At 49.8% G+C, this 5,970-nt stretch overlaps 1 pseudogene; it reads left to right on the top strand.

Moving 5' to 3' along the window:
- Positions 1–3,556: 3,556 nt before the first annotated feature.
- Positions 3,557–4,039, top strand: LOC125415980 (large ribosomal subunit protein uL15 pseudogene; annotated as a pseudogene).
- Positions 4,040–5,970: the final 1,931 nt, after the last annotated feature.

Below are 5,970 nucleotides of genomic sequence, written 5' to 3'. Positions count from 1 at the left end.
CCTCTTTTGCAGTCAGATCTCATCCCAAGATGGGCCTGAGCGTCTTACAGTGAGCCATGACCAAAATCAAAATAAAGTTAGCACAAAAAAAGAAACACAGATGTGGGAATCCGGTGGCTCTGGGGTGAGTGGCGAGCCGGATGCTTGGCTCATGGGTGGCAGGGGTGGGATGGTGAGGGACGGGCCAGGTGAAGTGAGAGCCTAGACAGGCTAGAGGGCTGGAGTATGACTGGTCCAAGAAAGGGGGTCTGGGGACACTGAGGGAGGCAAAGGGTGTTGGGAGCTGGGTCGGGTGGATGCACCAGGTGCCCTCCTCTGTCCTGCCCCAAGAGCTCACTTATATCCAGCCTTGCGCCAGCCAGTCTGACTTTAGCCCATCTATGCCCAGTCAGTCTGGCTTCCCACGTGAGACCTCGTTGCATGGCCACGTTCCACCTCAACACATCCTGCCTGTCTCTTCTGAGTCTGTGCCAGAGATATACCCCCATCCAGTATAATGCCTCCACAAACCCCACGTCCACTATCTAAATGCTCTATGCCCAAGACCCCTTCCCAAAGCCCCCATCCTCTCAGCAGGAAATGCAGCCTCTAGAGTCTGTCCCTACCCACCCTTTACTCTCAAGCTGATGAGGACCAGCAACCTCTAGCTGGTGGGCCTGGGGCCTCAAGGGTGCCTCCCAGCCCAAGTATTGTTGCAGATCTGGGGGAAAGGCAAACAGCTCTTTGTGTGGGGCCTCCTCTTCTATTCCAAGCACTCCGGGGACAAAAGCTGGAGAGCGAGGAGCCCCACAGTCTAGACAACCTGGCCCCACCCAGCGGGCACCTGGGTGAAGCGGAGGCCGTGTGAGAAAGAGCTCGGGTGTTCCTGAGACTACTGGGTTCCTGGTCCAAAGCGAGGAGGGCGAGATTCTAGCAGGAAGGCCGTTCTATACAGTCTGAATCTCTCTGGACCCCAACAACCCTGGGAACTGCCAAAAGGCCAGAGGATGACCAGCAGAGGCGAAGCTCAGTTCTGTTGCTCCTCTTCCTGAAGTGAAACCCCCTGGGCCCTGCATGGGCATTCTGGTCAGGACAGGAGTGGCCTGGGTTCTGGACAAGGCTCTTCTCTTCTTCCCTGCCTCCTTGTCTCCCCTCTTGGTCCCTGCCACTAACACCACGAAGTCACTGTATGTAACCCTGATTCTGAGGTCTTAGGTGGTCCATTGCAAAAACCTCAGCCATGGTTCTCCAGCCTTAGGACTCTGCCATCGTCCCCCATGACATTTCATACACACGCTTCTTTGTTTATTCAGACGTACGATCCCTGCCGGGGAATAGAAAGCAATGGGAAATCAGCCCTCCTTACAGTGCTCTTGGGAAGATTCCCAGCTGGCATTGGTTCTGCACTCTGCTATGGTGTGCAGAGATCCTCTCGATCCTCCATTAGCAGGGGAGGTGTCCAGTGAGCCCACAGTGTACACACTGGGACTACTCTTTTGCTTTTTAAACCACAGGCTTTTAAGCCAAATGATGACTTATGGAGCCAGGTGATCTATAGGTGTACGGAGAACTACAGAGACCAGGAAGGCCGTATCCATGCGTGCGCGCACATATGCGCGAGAACACACACACACACACACACACACACACACACACACACACACACAGAGCTGTGATGGGGCCCATTAAAAACATTCAGGAGTGAAAAACAGGTTATTAAGTAAAGTAAGGCATGAAAGATTCCCTGTGAACAGGGAGGAAGAGTGTGGAGAGATAGTGGGGGGTCCCTTCAGTGCTGAGAAGTGGCTTACAAGAGACGGACACATTTATCACTCATAGTTACGGATTTGGAGAGCATAGAAGGGACCCTATATTTAAGACTGGAGAGTAGAGAGAGGAGGACAGTATCAGAGGGATCCAAACCAGTACAAGGAAGTAGATGAAGTGTGAACTTTCAGCCAGTACGGTAGCCACTTTCTTCATTGCTATGATAAAGTAACCGTATCTGACAAACAACCTGAAGGAGGAAGGGCTGGTTTGGCTCACATTTTCAGAGGGTCCATTTGGCCTGTGGTCACTTGGACACATCATGATAGCAGAAGTGTGCAGCAGAGAAAATTCTTGCTCTCACGGTAGACAGGAAGCAGAGAGGGAAGGTACCATTTTCAAAGGCACGTAGCAGTGACCTACTTTCACCAGCTAGGCTCCTTCTAATGTTTCCAGAACTTTCCAAGGTGAGGAGCCTGTGTTCAGCACATGAGCTGGGGGAGTGGGGACATTTCATATTCAAACTATGGCAGCTGGCTCCCCGGGAGGAGTCTCTCCAGTTTCCCGGGAGAGGAGGCGAGCTCAAGCTAAATGCCTAAAATGGTGGTGCCGGCTGGATCCGTGCATTTGACGTGTGAGTCTGCAGCAGGAGCGGGTGGTTTCTCATTCAGACTGTGGTGCCTCTATCCACAGTCTGCAGGCTCCCAACAGGGAGAGCTCAAGGTGGAGTCAGAAGCTTGCTAGACAGAACAGACAGGTCCAGCATGATGCTGCCGGATCTTGAGTTAGGAATCTGGGGCCGGGGGGGGGGGGCACCACAGAGAGGCGCTGAGGATCAAACTCATTGACTCTTCATTCTGGCCCATTCCCTCAACTTAAAAAAACCTCCCTTTCATCTACTGAAATGCAAAGCCAGTTAAGATCTTTGCGCTCATAGGGGTGAGTCTCCTGGGACTGTATTTTAGTGGAGTGGTGACCTCAGCAGGTGGTCTTCCGTGTCCCAGCCATGGACCCGAGTAGGTGAGCAGAGAGGACCACCAACAGAGGAGAAGCAGCAGGCAGGGGAAGGAAATCTTGCTTTCTAGAGCTGAAGTGACGAGAAAAAGGGGTGCTCTAGAAAAACTGGAGAGCTAGCCAGACATAGTGACTCATGTAGGCATTTCCAGCACTTGAGAAAATGAGGGATTTCCACGTGTTTAAGACCAGCCCAGCCTGGGCTACAAACTTACATAGTAAGTTCCAGGCTAGGCAGGGCTATAGAGCAAGACCTTGTCCCAGTCCTCTCCCTTCAATCCCCTATTCCCCAAATAAAATCCTCACCCACAGACAGAGAGATGGAGAGAGAGAGAGAGACAGAGAGAGAGAGAGAGAGAGAGAGAGAGAGAGAGAGAACTGCCTTAGTACAGTTAAAATCACAGAAAAATAGTGCGCAAAGGATGGTAGAGGCTGGTGGAGTTAAGGTTTCGTCTCAGCAAGGCACTCATTCCTTCTTCCCTTTAGGCCAGTGAGATTTCAGTGAAGGCCATGTGGATGCATGGATCCTCCTCCTGCCCATTCCACACATCCATCCTTCCCTCTCGGCTTCACCTCACTGGTGACCAAGCCTTTACAGTGTCAGTGGCGGACTTGTGAAGACTTGTAACTGGATACCTTGTCCCACCCTAGTCAGCAAGAATCAGATCCATGTGAGCAATGAGCAGAGACCACTTGGGCGTTCAGATACCTGCAGTGAATGTGAGCCTCCTCCTGGTGAATCAGTGCTAGAGGAAGCCAAGCAAGAGTTTTAGCTCTGTCTTTTCTTTCAGCTGCCACCATGCCATCCAAACTGACAAAGACTCAGAAACTCCGGGGTCACATGAGCCATGGTCACGACTGCATCGGTAAACACCGCAAGCAGCCAGGAGGTTGTGGGACTGCTGGAGGCGCGCATCACTGCAGGATCAACTTCAACAAATATCACTCGGGGTACGTTGGGAAAGTTGGTATGAGACATTATTATTTAAAGTGGAACCAGAGCGTCTGCCCGACTGTCAACCTGGATAAACTGTGGACGCTGGTCAGTGAGCAGACATGGGTCAACGCTGCAAAGAACAAAACTGGAGTTTTGTTTCCCATCGTTGATGTTGCATGATCAGGATATTGCAAAGTTCTGGGGAAGGGAAAACTCCCTAAGTAGCCTGTCACCGTGAAAGCCAAACTTCTCAGCAGAAGAGCTGAAGAGAAGATAAAAGGTGTTGGAGGTGCCTGTGTCCTGGTGGCTTGAAGCCACCCAAGGAAGTTAATTAAATGCTAACATCCCCCCCCCAAAAAAAGAGAGTTTTAAGCTCCAGAGTCTCCTAACAGAACCTATAAAACACAGGTTTTGATAAGAATTCAGTACAAGAACCAGGAAGCTCTCCAGCTGAAGTCAAAGGTGATCAGCAGAGGTCAATACTGAGACACCACAGTCTGATTCCTCAGCCAAGACCATAACACAGCCTCTGTACAAAAGGCTTCCACGGGGGCAAGACAGAGGCAAGCTTAAAATACACATGGAGGCTCAACAAAGAACAGAGAATCCAAACAAAGATATGAAAAATACCAAGGAGTAGGGCTGGAGAGATGGCTCAGAGGTTAAGAGCTCTTGCTCCTCCTCCAGAGGACCCTGGTTGGGTCCACAGCTCACAACCATCTGTGACTCCAGTGCCTTCTTCTGGCACAATAACCTCCAGGCACCAGACACACAAGTGGTACACAGACATATATGCAAGCGAAATACCCATACACATAAAATAATATGCAAATGAAAAAAGAATACTAAGGAGAAACAAATGGAGATTTTTTTTTTAGGACTGAAAACTCTGATAATGGAAAAGATAAAAAAGAAAAACAAACGCTTAGTGTGTGTGTGTGTGTGTGTGTGTGTGTGTGTGTGTCTGGATGTGAAGTGTGCTTCACAGGCTCATCTGTTTCAAGCCTTGGTCTTTGACTGCAGGGTATTGTTTGGGGAGGTGGTGGAACCTTTAAGAGATGGGGCTTTGCTGGAAGAAGTGGCTCACTGAGGGATCAACCTTGAGGGTTGTAGTCCAGCCCTCATTCTACCTAAGTCTCTCTTATTCTGGCACACCGGGAAGTACAACCACTGGCCATAGAGTGGCGGCCGCCATACCTTCCCCATGATGGACTGTATCTTTAAAACAATGAGCCAACACAAGCCCTTCATCCCTTAAGTTGCTTCTTGTATTTTGTCACAACATTGAGAAATTAGCTACTATGGTGGGCTTAGGTGACAGATGGAAGGGGAAAGATGCTGGGAGAGGATGAAACCCTGAACTGAGATGCGGAAGTCAACACAGATGATCCAGGCTGGGGAGGAGACAGACCACCAGAGGCTGGGAAGGCAAACACACACACAGCCTAGCAACCCAAAGGACAGTATCAGAGAGCTCACATTGATGCCTTACGTGGCATGTTAGTTACTCTTCATGTGACCAAATACCCAACAAGAGCAGCACAGGGAAGGGTTTGTCTGACTCACAGTTCGGGGTTACAGTCCATCGAGGTTGGGAAGGCTTGAAACAGGAGCACAGGGCAGCTGGTCACATTAGGTCCACAGGAAGGAGAGAGAGATGAATACTGGAACCCAGTTTCTTCTTCTTCTTCTTCTTCTTTTTTTTCTATTCAGTCTATGGTATGGATGGTGATTCCCATATTCAGGGTGGGTATTTACATCTCAATCAACCCAATCCAGAAACCCTCTAGACATGTCAAGAGTTATGTCTCCTAGGTTGTATGTAGATCATGTCAGGTTGACAGTCATCTTTGGTGTTACCTGAAGGGTGCATGTGTTGAAGGCTTGGTCCCCTGTGTTGGTTATAGGGAGGTGGTAGAATCTTTATGGAATGGGGTCTGGTAGGAGATCTTGGGTCACTGGGAGCATGCCTTTGAAGGGACTGTTGAGTTACTAGCCTTCCCTTTTTCTTTCCTTTGCTTCTCATCCACAAGGCTAGAGATTTCAGCTCAGCATACACTTCTGCTATGATGTGTGACCTTGTCACAGGTCCCAAGCATGCGCCCAATGGGCATGGACTAGAACCTCCAAAGCATAAGCCCCCAAGCTGCAAACCAACCCTATTATTGTTCATTATCATCCTAAGATGACTACCTTAGGTATTTGCATTTGGTTATAGTAACCAAAACTGACTCACAAAGCCATAGGAATCACAGAAGAAGAGGCAGAAGGTA

This window comes from Myodes glareolus, chromosome 7 (genome assembly GCF_982192425.1).
Source record: "Myodes glareolus chromosome 7, mMyoGla1.1, whole genome shotgun sequence".
Taxonomy (NCBI): domain Eukaryota; kingdom Metazoa; phylum Chordata; class Mammalia; order Rodentia; family Cricetidae; genus Myodes; species Myodes glareolus.
The sequence above is the reverse complement of the archived record's forward strand: the minus strand, read 5'-3'. Positions and strand labels throughout refer to the sequence as shown.